This window comes from Lissotriton helveticus, chromosome 2_2, assembly GCF_964261635.1.
Source record: "Lissotriton helveticus chromosome 2_2, aLisHel1.1, whole genome shotgun sequence".
Lineage (NCBI taxonomy): Eukaryota > Metazoa > Chordata > Amphibia > Caudata > Salamandridae > Lissotriton > Lissotriton helveticus.
Genome location: NC_136060.1, coordinates 374166985 through 374182606, shown reverse-complemented (window position 1 = coordinate 374182606; position 15622 = coordinate 374166985). Strand labels below are relative to the sequence as shown.

Genomic DNA, 15622 nt, shown 5'->3' with positions numbered 1-15622 from the left:
GCTGATGTTGCCAAGTCTACAGCAACTAACTCCTGCAGTACCGGTTCCTTCTCGTACAGCAACAGTAAATGGTTACCCAATGCCTTTGGATGAATTCTGCCACGAGACAAGAACTCAAGTGGAACATTTGAGCGGCTTAGTTACTAATGGATGCCCTTTTTATAGGCTTCCAAAGTTCCCTTAAAGTGACCCTGTTCTTTCTTTAGAACACTTTTAAGGTAATGTCTCCTAGCGTAGGCAGTTCTCTCTAAATTGGAAATAGTGAATGTAGGACAACAGATAACAGGTTGCATCAATACGTTTAATAGCAACTGAACAGTATGGTATGCTTGAAGGGCCATGATATATAATCAGGCACGGGTAGTCAGTCTGCAATGTATTCCTGATTAAAGAAAAAGTTCCCTGTGCAGGGACAAACTATGAGGACCTTTATTAATCATCGGAGTAACAGCAGAATTTCTTCTGCAAATAATCTTGGTGAGAATATTAGCTTACAATCTCAAATGGCGCTCATATGCCTTTGAAGCAAAGTTTTTGCAGTGAATACCTTTACTTTTCTACATATATACTTGAATTCTACCCTGCGTCTTCATTCCATGAGTTTACAATTAATGGATAAGTCATTCCATAAGTGGGAGGGGTTTAAGGGAAAAAGAAAGAGGCCCAGAGTCACTACCAACCTACTTTTGTAACAGAAGCATGTGCTAGGGCAAACAAGATAAATTATGCTACTTGTCAGGGGATTCTCAAATGCAGAAAATGGAACAGCCACTTTCTAATGTGCGGCCCGGGAAAAAAGTCTACATAATACATTTAGCACTGTGAGAAAGTGCCATCTTTCTTGCATGGTATGCCCCCACTTTTTGCTGAATTGCTGATGTGCTTTGAGTGAGTGTGTCCTGGGCTCCTGCCAATCAGGTGCCCAGGGCCTGTGTTCCTTCCCTAAAACTGTATTGAAGCTAAACCCAATTGGCATCTCTGGCCATATGTCAGCCCCTGGTAAGTGGTACCCTAGGTACCCAGGGCATTGTGACCAGAGAAGACCCCTACAGGCTGCAGCACTTATTGTACCACCCTTAGGGGCCCTGCACCCTGACACACACACAGCCTTTGCAGACTGAGTGTCCTGGTGCAGCACTAAACAAAGTCGACATGGCACACATCCCTGTGTGCCATACCTACAAACCCACTCCCCTGGCATACATCAGTCACTCCTCTAGCTGGGCGCACTATGCCAGGTGCATGAGCCCTGTGCCCCTCCAGTACCCAGGGCCATTCCTGGGCACTGTAAGTGCAGTAATGCCATTAAGAGTATATGGTGCTGGGAGGTTGTCATTACGAACTCCACAGCCCCATAATGGCTAAACTGAAGACTGACAAGTTTAATATCAAACTTCTCAGCACATTAAACCCACACTGATGCCAGTGTGAGATTTAATGTAAAATGCACTACAGAGGGCATCTTAGAGATGCCCCCTGAAACCTAACCTACAATCCACGTCTTGTCAGAGAGGCTGCCTAGGCTGCCACACAGCAGACATGTTGCTGGACCCCTGGGTGGAGAGCCCCCCGCTCTCCTGGGTCTGCAACAATGCACATCCTGTGCGAGGTGCTAGGTCTCCTCCCCCAGGATGGTCAGGGTGAAGCTTCAAAGGCATACCACCTTTGTGAGCTTCTCCAGACCACTTGCTGTACTCAGCAACTGGCCCCCACCGGTCTGACCCCCACTCTGGCGGGAGACCCTACGAGAGGAAAGGGGGTGTGCCAGCCTGTGCCAACTCCACCCCTAGGTGGGAGAGGCCAGGTGAAGCACAACTCCGGGCTTCGGCCATCTTGAGAATGGGGAGCCCTGCCCAATCAGAGAGAGGCCCCTGCCCCACCACCCACAGGAGAGGAGCAGGATAGGGGGTGTACTCACACCAGGACAGGTACCTTTTGGTCCCTGCCCTTCCCCTACCTGTAACGCCCCTACATTTAGTATTTAGGGGCACCCTGAACCTTCCTTCCCCAGATCCTGATTTCGAAACAAGAAAGAAGACCAAGAAGAAGAAGACCTGCTGTGCAGCTGCTAACAAGAGGACGACACCAACTGACTTGGCCCCAGCCCTACAAGCCTGTTGATCCTTGAACCTGCTCCTGCTAATTCCCGGCGTCTCCTGCGGACAGCAACCTCGAGAACCCTGGAGGACCTGCCTGCCTTGACCCTCTTAGGGACTGGGACTCCCACGAGCAGTGGTTCTGCTAAAACAGCAATACCCCTGGTGCCAGCCACGAACCGCGAATTAAGCCCACTCTGCACCCGCCGAGCCCGGCCTGTGCCCAAGTGGACAAAGACCCTGAGGACGTCCCCCCGGTGATTCTGACCTGGAATCAAGGACCCTCCTCGACGACCCAGACGAAGCCTGCAGCCTCAGAACCAGGGACCCCTCCAACCACGACAAGTAGAGGGTAAGATTTCCTGACGTCCAAAGACACCCCTGCACCCGGCACCCCCCGGCCTCCTGTGCCCCACTCCGGGGTGCCTACCTATCCTCCAAAATCCCAACTTACCCCTCGAAGTGTTGGTTGCTCCAGAAGATCCTCCGTCCCTGAGTCTGCAGCCTTTGTTCCCTTTTCAAGATCTCCATTGAATAACATTAAGCGCCCGATGGCTCAAAAGCACCCTGCACCCAGCCGCCCGAGTGCCCCTGGAAGTGCAACCTTTGTCCTATCCTACTTCCCCATTTGCCCTGAGCAAGTGACCAGGAGCCCAGCTCCCACAGCGGAGTGGCCTGCTAGCCAGCAGCCACCAACCAAAGGCCCCCTGCCTCTTATTGGATAACATTGGGCCTAACTAACTCTGCAACCGGCTGCCCCTGTGCCGCTGAGGGTGTACCAACTGTACCTACCTGACCCTGGGAGACCCCCGAGTCTAAGCCCAGAACCTCAACTCTGCCAGTCGAGTACTTACCTAAAAGCCTATAACTCACTTTTCTTCCATGGGCTAACATTGACTGGTTTCACTTGGAAATTCTTCCAAGTATGGAGTTTTGGAACTTTAAAATATTCATCTAAAATCAGCCGAACTACGAATTCCGATTTACTCACCTGTTATCAGGAGAGATCTCAGTGCTGCATCTTTGAGCCCAGTACTGACCCTGAAAAGTAATTCTAACAGTACTTACCAGTAACTTGAATTTCCTTCCATAGGGTATCATTGCCTGCTTTTTGCAGAAAAAGTTTTAAAGTGTCGATTTTTGAAACTTAAAATATTCTCTAAAAATCGTGCCAACGATCTAAACGTAATTACCTGCCTGTTTTAGATAGAGGTCCCAGTGCTGAACCTAGGAGTCCAGCACTGGATTACAAAGTAAAATGAACATACTTTACCGGAAAACTGAATTTCCTCCCATAGGATAACATTGGTAATTTCAACTGAAAACGTTTCTAAAGTGTCAACTTTAAACTTTAAAAATCACTACTGTAAACAAAATGCCTTTACTTAACTGTTTACAGCTCATGTCCCGGGACTGAATCTAGGATCCAGTCCTGTGGTTAGAAAAGTAATCTACAAAGTAACTAATTGCATTTAAATAGAAATTCCCATTGGGCTCAATGTTGCATTGTGTTTGAAATGGTGTTGCCTATTGCAACAAACTAACTATTGTATTCAAAAAGTCTATTGCCTATTTGAAAAGTATTTAACTAAAGTAACTCATCCTGAGAAAGTATATTTTGATACCTTGTTGGTTCTAAAATAAAACAACTATATCTTTGAATACAAAACAATTGGCCTAGAGTTCAGTTCTTGAGTGTGTGAGACCATTTGCTGAATGAGTGTGTACAACAAATGTTTTACACTGTCCTCTGATACTGCCTTACTGCTCGACCAAGCTACCACTTTAGAGGCCACACCTCGGAGGACGGGGGAATCTATACACACTGTACCTTACTTTGGTCCAGTATATATAGAGCCACTTTCCTACAAGCACCTGAAGAGGAACACTGAGAGCTAGCCACTCAATTAGAATGCTCCCTTTGTGGACTATAACTACCATCATTGGCCTCATCAAGAAGGATTCAGTGGCTGCCAGCTCCTAATATCCTTCCGGTGTGCCACAGAAGCATGGTGGAACTCTGCTTAAAAAGTCAGTCTTTTCTTTTCTCCAAGTTCTGCTGAAAAGTCGCTCGCAAATCCCTGGTACGTGATACTGCTCCATCAGTTGCCTTGTGGAAGCAAGACTGATCAACCACAGAAGTAGAGAAAAGTAAACATTTTTGTCTATGGCTGTGCTTGACCAGGCTTGTTTTCAGCACAGACATCATGTTACAAGCCAGCATCGTGTAACAGGCAAGGGGGAATGGTGTTTCTTTCAGCAGCAGCACCTGGAGAGATACAAGAGATGTACAGAAAAGAAATGTGGTAGTCCCTTTGCCATGATGTTCTGGAGTAAGGGACAGGTGTTAATAGCTTTATTGCCTACACCTATGTGGCAACAACCGCTATTAATTACTGTTCCCTCATTAAGGGCCCGAGCCATGCACATCATGTTTCTCATTTTATTTGCTTTGTGGAAACCACATGGTGTTTAACAAACTTTGGAGATTCCTCCAACTGGAGAACCTAGGGATTCCAGGTAATCTCAGCGAAGATATCTGTTGGCTGTCAATGGAACTGTAGCATTTCAATGCTGTGTAATCTCTACAAAGACAAGTGTTAGTTTCCTAAGGAGGTGCCGCCTTTTATTTCCCAATAAAGGCATTTGTGATATCTATCACTGATCCATGAGGATGTGACATCATATCATAGGTCAATAGTAATTTCAGCTGTGCTATGATCAGAAAAGAATGTGGGAATTCATTGTAATCTGTAATTATGTACTTCATTCGTGCCCCATGTCTTTTATATCTTCCTGATGCCTCTTGGGCAGAGTGCTACTAGCATGGCCTTCTATTACATGAAAAGCATATTTGATTGGAAACCCTTTAAAGAACATTGTTTTACCCTGGTTAATGGAGAACTGTAAATATTCCCTTTTTCTCACATGGCTCCACAGAATGTATTCCAGTAATAGGCCCTGCAAACCAGGAAATGGCTTAGTGGGCAAAACATAATTAGGTCTTCACGCTTGGCTGGATTCCAAGATTCTATTCACATTTCAGTCCACAAATTGATTGGCAACCCAAACTATCAACATTATTCTATTTTCAGGGATGAAATTAAGTAAACTGGGGAAAAAAATCTATTTAGGTCAGGCGCTAGCTTAAGATCTACATTTGGTGCGTATCTAGACAGTGTTTAGGCTATTGCCAAGCAACATTTCTGAAGGAACTTCGAATCCAAAATTGAAATGCATTTGCAGAAAGTTTTGGATACTCTAATGGTCAGCCTGCCCCCAACCAATCTGCATAAAACTTTCAAGGGCTAAGCTCATCCATATCCTTTTGGAAATATTTTGTGTAATTCATGAAACTGGAGCAAAGTTATCAAAGATAACTCTAATGGTTAAGAACAAGTTACTTACCTTCAGTAACGCCTTATCTGGTAGAAACATGATTTAGCTGTGGATTTCTTACCTTTAAACTTCCAGGCGTCAGGCTGGATCTGGAATATTTTTGAAAGCAGTACCCCTGCGTGCCGGTAAGTGGCATCGGTCGACTCCACGTGACGTCATAGGCGCTTTGTTAGTCGTCGTCATCGTAACCGCCGCGTCGTCAATATAACCGCCACTCCAGCGCGCTGACGTCAGTACTTTTCACGACTTTCCAAGCCAGAAATGCAAATCCCTTAAGTGACTGACCGTGGTGTGTTGAAAAATGCAACTAGGGCCCTGAAGGGAAAAGCCCTCGACACTAGAACCAATTCACAGTGCGGGGAGGATGGGTGAGTCAGTAAGGGATCAGCGGCTAGATCATGTCTCTACCAGATAAGGCATTACCAAAGTTAAGTAACTTGTCCATCTGATAGAGACATCTAGCCGCAGATTCCTTACCTTTTAAACAGATACCCAAGCAATGCCATCCCCGGAAGAGGGACTGCGGAAAGGTTTAGATCAGCAAGTCCTGCAAGACAGAGCGACCAAACAGGCCTTCTCTGCGAACCTGGGAATTCAGTCATCAGTGTCTGGCAAATGTGTGCAGAGATACTCATGTTGCCGCTTGGCAGATGTCCAAAACAGAAACACCATGCTGGAGAGCCGTGGTGACTGCTTTTGCCCTGGTGGAATGGGTACAGATACAGAGGGTAATCTGGCGGGATATAGTCCAAATCAAATCAAATCAAATAAGCTTTATTCGGTTTTTAGTTTAAAACCATAAAAGCAACAAGAAAAATACATACATACATAGATGACTCATCATATCATTTACAAGGTTAAAAGAAATCAACTAATAAAATAAACAAAAAACAATTTAACTAATCAGCTAATCAAAGTACGTGCATCGTCAAGACTAAATAAAAAGTACGAAATTAATAGCACAAGGTACACGGAATCCCCTTTCACCAAGAAATATGTTTCAATGTTTCAATGACATTAGTCTTGGTAACGAATTGTACCGGGGGCCGGGATAAAAGTCATGCGAGTCCCAAATGCGAATGGGGCCATCTTCTTCTTTATGCTGGGTGGAACGTAAGTAGGGGACAATGTTCCTATCCTTAAATTTTATTAAAATCAAATCCCCCGAAATGGCTTTGGGTAACGTACCTAGCCACCCCACCCTCCTGACGCTCAGGATTCCACCATCTAGTGCAGGTGGCAACGGTCTGTTGTGTTGTAGCCAGAAAATGGCTTTGTTAAGCAATTCCTGGTGTGTTTCAAGTTTTCCATGATTCAAAGCAGGGACCCCAGAGAGAACAGTCACGAATGGGGCGGCTTCGGGAGGTAAATTAATGCAATGTCTTCTTTCTAGTATGGTCCTGGGAGCTCTATGAGGTGCGAGTACGGGGTTAAGAGTAGCATTCCGGCGTCTTGGAATGAATGTAGTGAAGGGGGGTTCAAGAGTTTGAGTTTTTCTGCATGCAGTGGGCTTAGGTTTTTCATAGTTGATAGAGGGAGTAGGGCAAGTAGGTGTATCAATTTTATCAGTTGATGAATAGTTCTTTTTTATTGTTGTTTCAATACGGGTCAACCTGTCCCCTAGATCGTTGATTTTTGTGATCAGCAGTGATAATGCCGAGATTAACAGTTGCTCGATCTGAGCCAGTAAGTTCTTAGGCGGTGTTGGTATAGTTGAGTTGGAGGGGCATAATGAGGGGCTAATGCACATTTTGTCCACATCAACATTAGGTAGATTATCACCACTGGCATTATCTCTGTCCTCATCATACTTCCTTTTACTGGATGATCCCTGGGATAGAGTGTTGGCTTGAGCATGGGTTTTTTGGGGGGATAAAGGTACGTCCGGAAGAGTGCAGTTAAGTTGGTCAGCGTCTCTACCCATTTTAAGGGGGGTCAAAGCGTCCGGGACATACTTTGTGCCGCAAAGGGCATTCAGCTCCTCCCAAATGGACATGACTAGTGGAAATCAGGACAACGTAGGAGCCAATGGACAGTTAGAATGCAGGAATTATAGGAAGGTTAAAAAATTTCTGTACCTCCTCCTCCAATGGAACCAAGTGGGGTGGCCCGTCCCGTCCTCCTCTGGCCTCTGAGGGCCACAGAGGGCCCGCCCTTTGCCCGGGCTTAGCCCGGTGGTCCCGCTCGCGTCCTGCGGAGCGGAGCAGAGCGCTGCTTTTAGGCGCCTCCTGGCGCTCCCGTGTTGTCAGGAAGCAGCGCCGCCGCTAAGGCTGCTGGGAGATGTAGTCCCGGGGCGGCGGCGCTGTAGGCTGCACAGATCGACTCCTGGCGGTGGCGGCTGCTGTGGGGGCCTCCTCGCCTCCCCCCTCCAAGCCTGTAAGTGTCCTCTTTTGGACAGCACTCCCTTTCTTTGCTCCCACAAACCCTATAAATAGTCAGTCATCCACCCGGAACTCTTTGGTTCGTTCGAGGTAGAACGATAATCCCCTTTATTGGTCCAGACGATGGAGACGCTCCTCTTCCTAGGAAAGGTGCTAATGTGCATAAAAAGTGGGTAAAGTAACAGACTGCCCCATATGAAAGGTTGTTACCACCTTATGTAGAAAAGATGCCCTCGTGCGTAGCACCACTTTATCTGGGAAGGCAGTCAGGTAAGGAGGCTGTGATGACGGTGCCTGCAGTTCGCTCAATCTCCTGGCAGAGGTTATTGCCACTAAGAAGGCTGTTTTGATGGTGAGCAGCCGTAGAGGGCAGTTGTGCAGTGGCTCAAACGGTGCACACGTCAGAAAGGTGAGAGCCAAATTAAGGTCCCACTGTGGAACGGTGAAGGGGGAAACAAGTGGGTTAACCCCTTTCAGACTGTCTGCACCAGAGAGGATTTGAAAAGAGAAGGCTGATCAGGCAGCCGAAACAGAGGAAAGGGCTGTAAGATAGCCCTTCAAGGTGCCCAGAGCAGAGCCCTGCTGGGCCAAGGAAGTATGAACAGGAGGATATCAGATAAAGAAACAGATAGAGGGTCAATAGACCGCTCAGGGCAATATTTTACAAAATTTGGACTTTTCGGCAGGCGTACAACAACTTCGTGGAGGGACGCCTGGCTGACAAAATAACATCAAAGACTTCGTGAGGAAGGTCGAAAGCGGTCAGCTGCCGCCGCTCAAGAAAGAGAGTGGTCAGGTTTAGGTGGAAAACCCTCCTCTGCTGCTGCGATAGGAGATCTTCCTGAAGGGGCAGCCTGATAAGAAGATCGATGCCCATTGCTAGTAGTTCGGGATACCAGACTCTCCATGCCTAGTCCGGAGCCACAAGAATGGCTTGTCCCCAGTCACTCCTGATCTTCTTGAGCACTTTGGGAAGTAGTGGTATGGGCGGAAAGGCGTACAGGTGGCGGGAGGTCCACTTGTGATGAAAAGCGTTGCTGAGCGAGAGCCGCCATGGAAACTCCAGCGCACAAAAATGCTGACATTGCGCATTCTCTACGTAGGCGAACAGATCCAACCAAGGCTCTCCCCACTGCTGAAAGAGGGCTTGTGCCACCTTTGGATGGAGACACCACTCGTGAGATGCTAGGCGCCTTCAGCTGAGTTCGTCCGCTCTGGCGTTCAGACAACCGGACAGATGCTGAACCATCAGGGAAATGTCTTGCTTGTTCAAATACCAAATGGCGGTCGTGTTGTCTGGGAACACCTGAACTAGCCTCCCCTTGATGGACGGCAAGAAGGCTTTTAGTGCCAGCCAGTTTGATAGCCACTACTGCAGGTGTTTCGCAGTGTCCTCCGAGATTTGGACCAAGTGGGTGAGATTTCCCCAATGATGCGCCCATTGGAATTTTAGGTCCCATTGAAGAGCCTGCATGTGTCATCTGACATGGTCCACAAGAAGAATGCAAAAGGCCATGAAGCCCAACAGCCTCAGAACCACTCACCAAAATTCAGGATAGAGGCTGATATATCGGTGTCATAGCCCAAATATACTGGACTCGTCGCTCGGGAGGATAAGCCTGAAACTGCACCATGTCCAGAACTGCTCCGATGAAGGGGAGCGTCTGGGAGGGAGTCAGGTGTGACTTCGGCATGTTGATAGTGATCCCTGGTGAATGCAAGAGGTTCGCCGTAGTCTGGGAGATGGGAGACAACTGCTTGGCACGAGCCTGCCTTCAACAACCAGTCGTTGAGATAGGGGAAGACTGGAACCCCTGATCTCCACAGATTAGCTGCAACCACCGCCATCCCTTTGGTGAACACCTGCAGAACACTGGTGAGGCCAAAGGGGAACACAGCAAACTGAAAGTGCTCCTAGCCCACTGTAAACTGCAGGTGGCGATGATGAGCCGACAAGACTGGAATGTGGAAATAGGTGTCCTGCAAGTCCAATGATAACATCTAGTCTCCCTGGTCTAGGGCAGACAGTACCTGGGCCGGAGTGTGCATCTTGAATTTCTCCTTCTTGAGGAAATCGTTGAGGGCTCTGAGGGCGAGGATTGGAGGGAGGCCTCCGTTCTTTTTTGGAACCAGGAAATAGCGGGAATAGCAACCACAGCATATTTCTGGCTAAGGAACGCTCTCTATAGCTCCCTTGGCCAAGAGAACCTGGACTTCCTCGCAAAGTAGCGCTAGATGCTCCTCCGTCAGCCGGTCTTGAGTTGGAGGCATAGACCAAGGGGTAGCCCCGAAGGGGAGGGAGTATCACCTTCAGATTATCTGCAACACCCACCTGCCTGAGGTGATGTAGCGCCAGCCTGGTCTTCGAAGAGACACAAGCCATCAAATGGGATGTCCATGAGGTTTGCTTGGCCATACCCTGAAAAGGCAGATGTTCTCAGCCAAGCGTGGCGCCTGATGGCCACCGTGGAAGAAATTGCTCTGCCCAGCGAGTCTGTTGTGTCCAAGCCACAGCGAATGCAAACTTCGCTGCGTCTCTTCCGTCTGATGTTGCTTGGGAGGGCAGGATCTGGGCCTCCTACGAGACTCTAGGCAGCACCTGCGCAACCGTATCCCATATAGAATGTTAGTAACAGCCCAAAAGGCATGCTGTGTTCACCAACCGCAATTCGAGGCTGGTAGAAAAGAACATTTTCTTTCCAAAAGTCTCCAGCCGTTTGGATTTCCTGTCCGGAGGGGCAGAAGGGTACACGCCACGGAAAGTGGAAGCCTGAATCACCAAGCTTTGGGGGTTGAAAAAAAACTGTCGCCCGTTGCAGGGTGATGGCGAGCAATTATTTTATTCACAGGAGCCCCTGTGCTGGGTTTGGACCAGGTGCCCAGAAGAATGTCCGTTAAGGTCTTGTTAAAAGGCAGAAAGGGGTCAGATGAGGAGACACCAGGCTGCATTCCGATGCCAGGACATTCATCTTGACAGCCACTATAAGAAGCTGCAGGTCCAGGACCTCCGCAGCCCTACGCACCGCCATAGCAAACGACGTCCCCTCCTCCGTAGCCAGGTTAGGGGAGACAGCTTGCCAGAATCTATAGACGTGTCCAGGCCACTGGCATTACAGAGTTCATTATACCAGTCCATGCCCTGGGGCTGCGAGATTTCCCCCTCCCAATCCTCTTCATCCGACCCCAAACCTTCAGAAAGAGCCGGTTAGATGATATGAAGCCGTACATCTCAATTGGGCTGGCCTCCGCGTCGGTGAATGCCAGACCGGCTCTGTATCATCGGGAATGAGAATGGGGAGGCGCTGGCACCGCCAGAGACCACAGCGTCCAACACTGCACTGGGGAAGGTTGCTGTGGAGCTGCGACCAGCGCCGGTCCGGACCCAGGAACGGGTCCAACAGGAGGCGCGGGGCTCAATGGATTGCCTTCACCTGGGCCTGCGGGGCCCAAGGGCGCGCCGGCAGAGTCACACACTTAAAGTTGGCATCGTAAAACTCCTTGAGTTGGGCGGTTGTTGCTCCTGTCCCTGGAAAGGCAGGGAGATGCAGAGTCGACCCAGGTGCCCGCTCCGCGGAGCAGGGCCTAGAATGGGGAGGCTCCTCTGTCTCGCCGCATTGCAGATGGGGCAAAGTCGAACCACGCTTCGACTTCTTGTGCTTCTTTTAGTCCCTTTCACCTGATGACTTCAACGAACAGCACTCCGAGACCCTGGAGCGATGCTTAAACCTTCCTCATGACTGGGAGCGAGATCAACGAGGCGAGATCAATGAGGCGACCTCCGCAGTGCGAGCAGCTTCAGGGACCACTCCCTCAAAGTCTTGGGCGCCATGGCCCGGCAATAAGCACCACTTTGTGTTGTGGTCACGCTCAGGCACCGGAGACATAAAAGGTGGGGGGTCAGTTACCGAAATGGCGAAACCTTCCTAATGGACACCCTAACACACCAAAAGGAGTTGACAAAAGGTAAAAAAAAAAAACTGTCAAAAAGTGACTGGCGGTAGCTCTCTTCAACGGATAGGCGCTGGCTGCCGCGGGTAGAACCGACATCAGGGCGCCGGAGTGGCGGTTATATTGACGCCACTGTCGTCCCGAGGACGAACACAATGCCTATGACATCACGCGGAGTCGACTGATGCCGCCTACCGGCGCGCAGGGCTACTACAATCAAAAATCTTCTAGATCCTGTCTGACAGTTCAAAGGTAAGGAATCTACGGCTAGATGTCTCTATAAGATTGATAGTTATATAGTGCTTATTACCCTTTTACGAGGTGTTGAAGAGCTTGTGGCAAGTAGTACACTACTCTGGAACCCTGGATTAGAGGTTAATAGTTAGTTCACCATAATTACAGCCAATCTATACACACACACACTATAAATGTGGCCCTTTAATTCCATTGAAACAAGTGAACTAATAAACGCAGTTCAGCAGCGGCCTATTCCAAATAGGCACACATCCAGTCAGTGCCTCAGGCAGCTGCAGTTACTTGAGCATACACCGGTGAAGTGTCTTGAGGCAGCAGCTTTACCTACAGCAGTGTAGTCTGTCCGAGCACACGTTTGCACAAGCAGTTGGGTTAGCTATTTGGGCACACCTGGGTAGTGCCACTGGCTTGGCAAAAATGCCTCCTTCAGCAGCGACGACAGCTTGTGCGCACCAAGGCCAAGTGCATGGAATGCGGATACAGATTCTGACAGGGCAACCCTCTCAGGAACACTTCGACAGTGCCACAGATCCTCTGCTTTAGCAAGGAAACCAGTTTTGAGCCAGGAGCACGCCAGTGATGCTCTACACCAGGGTCAAATGCACTTGCCTACACTGGAAGTCACCTCCTCGTGAAGGTTTGGCTCGATAAGATTGTGCAGCAGTCCTTTTGCTACTCTGTGGAGCACCCCCTGCTTAGACAGAGAGAACTTAAAATTGGAATAGTTTTTGAGCCAACAGGTCACATTCTGATAAGCATAAAGTGGACAGGGGATATGTATTCTCTTTCTGCAAATTCAGAACGGGGTTGGAACCGTTGCCCTTTCATATGTTGGATGTCTTCCAGTCTGAGCCTTTGCCTAGAGTGATGCTCCATAAAGCGAGGTCTTCGCCAGGTTGGAGCACCCACAACAGATGCACCAGAGGCATAAAAAGGTGTGGGCATTTTGGACCGGACCATCAACAGCCACAAGGACAGTGATGAGGAAGAGCTATGCCTCTCTAAAGGACCCTTCAGACACTCAACAACAGGGGATGCATGCCCTCCCTTCATCCAAACACCCGCCGAATGGTAGCATGCAGGACGACTAATCAGCAGCAGTCTGTACCAAAAACATCTTTTTGAATTGCTAAGGGAAAGATTGTCTCTTCTTTCCCCACTTCAGTGTCTAGCGCCACTCCCTCCAGTCTCAGGAATGTCAGCAAAACACTTTTAATGTATGAGAAAATAACCTCACCATCTTGTGTACATGAACTGGCCAGGGGCTTCCTCCTTTACAGTGAGCAGAGTCCATGAAGTGGTAAGGAGACAGAATAGTGCTGTCTCTTCCCAAAACAAAAGTTGTTTAAAAAACAATTTTCCCTTTCTGTGATTACGGTCTTTGCATGTGGTTGTTACAGTTTAAAATTGCAGTTTTGACCTGCCTGTGATTGCATATTTTATCACCTGTTTTGTGTTTTAAACTTGTGGTTTTCCCTGCCCATGATTGCTTGCATTTAACGTGTTGAAATGTGGGATTTGCAGTCCAACCTCTGCAGTTTGTCCTTCTCATTCCTTGGTGACAAATCTGTTTTCCCTCCAAATTCCTCCTTTGCTCTGTGCTAAGACCTGTGCGTTAAAACAGTGCACCCCCAGCCACCATTTTGTGTTCACAAGCCAGTGAGGCCAGCCCCCTGCCTACCCCCACCCCCCCCAGCAACATGGATATTCTACATCAGAGGGTGCTTCTGTGAGCTGCTTAAACTGTATTTACTGGGGCCTGTGCACTTCGTTTTTTGGCCAGCAGGGGGAGTAAAGTTTTATTCAAACAGTATTGTTACATTTCAAGTTAGTGAAGCCTTTGCCTGCAGAAGTCCAAAGTGTGGATTGAGCCTGTCTGTCTCCTAGGAGATTCTGAACAGGAGAAGCAGCTTCCAACTCCCTGGCCAGCAAACCTTGTCTGAGGTCGCTGGGACCTTATATGATCTGCTAGTGGTTGGCACATGTGTACACTGATTGGTGGTTGTATCTGGTGTTTCTATTGGGTTAGGGTTAATGTCCTCATTGGTTGGGTATTTGAGGGCTCTGATTGGGTTCTGGGTCTGTAATTCAATCATTGTAGGGTTGGGACTAGGGCTAGGATTTCTATTGGAAGTAGGGACTAGGGCTTCCTATGTTATTGGGAGTAGGGTGGGACTTGGGCTAGGGTTAGACCTTTAATTGGAAGTAGCTATTTAGGGCTTCTGGTGTGATTGGTTGTTGGACTATGTGTGGGACTAAGAGTAGGGTTAGGCTTTCTATTGGAAGTAGGGACTAGGGCTACCTGTGCCATTGGCTGCTTGGACTTGGGTTGGGACTACTGGTAGGGCTAAGGCCTTTATTGGACGTAGAGTTCAGGGTTTTTGAACGGATTGAGTGCTTGGACTAGGGCTAAGATTGGCAGTAAGGTCCTGGTCTCCTATTGGTTCTAGATTTTAGGGCTAGTGTTGTGAATGGATAGTGTTAGGGTTCCCATTGGCTGAAGGGGTCACCCGATTACTAGGGCTATAAGAAAGGTCAGGCTTAGGGCGTCTCAGGCCGGGCGTCGAGGCTAAGGGCGGAGAGGACAAGGGTAGTTGCCTGTTTGAGCCTGTTCGACACTGGTCGGGACTAGGGCCAGAAATGCTGCCCTTTTTCTCATTTAGCAATACCCAAAACTCCTTTTTATTAATCCAAAAGCCTCCTCCTATTGCTAAGACCTAAACAAAAAAAAAATTTAAAAATTTTTATTTTATTTTTATTTTACTCTTTTATCCCTCCACTATCCTTTTCAATCGAAATTAACAGACTAACATGTTAACTTCTCAAATCCCATATTAAACTATACTAATATACAACCCAAATAACTGAATTACATATCCACTACTCAAATTACTTCATATTTTTTTTACTATAGTCATTTTTCAACCGTAATCCTTTATGGGTTCTGGAGTGGCGTGCTACTCGCCAGAAAAGCGATTCAACACCCAACAGGGGTAACAAGTGCTATATGAACGCAAATCTTTCGACCCCTTTTATCCCTCCGCTATCCTTCTCACTTCAAGTAACTGACTAATATCCACCACTGAAATTACTTCATATTTCACTATATTAATTCCCCACTAATCCTTTGTAGGCTTCCTGAATAGCGTGCGTCAACAAGCGCTATATAAATACAAACCTTTGTCCTCCTCTATCCTTCTGCTATCATTCCAAATCCAAATAACTGACTAACCTATCCACCACTTAAAATGTACTTGCACTTTCACTAATTCAACACTAATCCTCTATGGGTCCCGGAGTAGCGTGCTACTCGCCAAAAAAGCGTTTTGACGCCTCGTCAGGGGTAGTAAGCGCTATATAAATGCAATTACAATACAATACATCAACCATACACGTGCTGCTGGTCACAATGCAGGATTACTTGAAACACACCCTTCTACCACCACTGCTCTACACACTAGAAACAATTCCCGGGACAATAATGCACTGCCATTAAGGAAAGTGCGTTTGGTGCACCCCTTCCAGTCAAGGTCAGGCCTAAGG

General features: G+C 48.0%; 1 protein-coding gene across 1 annotated transcript in view; it reads right to left on the bottom strand.

Moving 5' to 3' along the window:
• The window catches only part of NOP14 (NOP14 nucleolar protein), a 185084-nt gene that overhangs the window by 48211 nt on the left and 121251 nt on the right, over positions 1–15622 (bottom strand). The window lies entirely within an intron of this gene.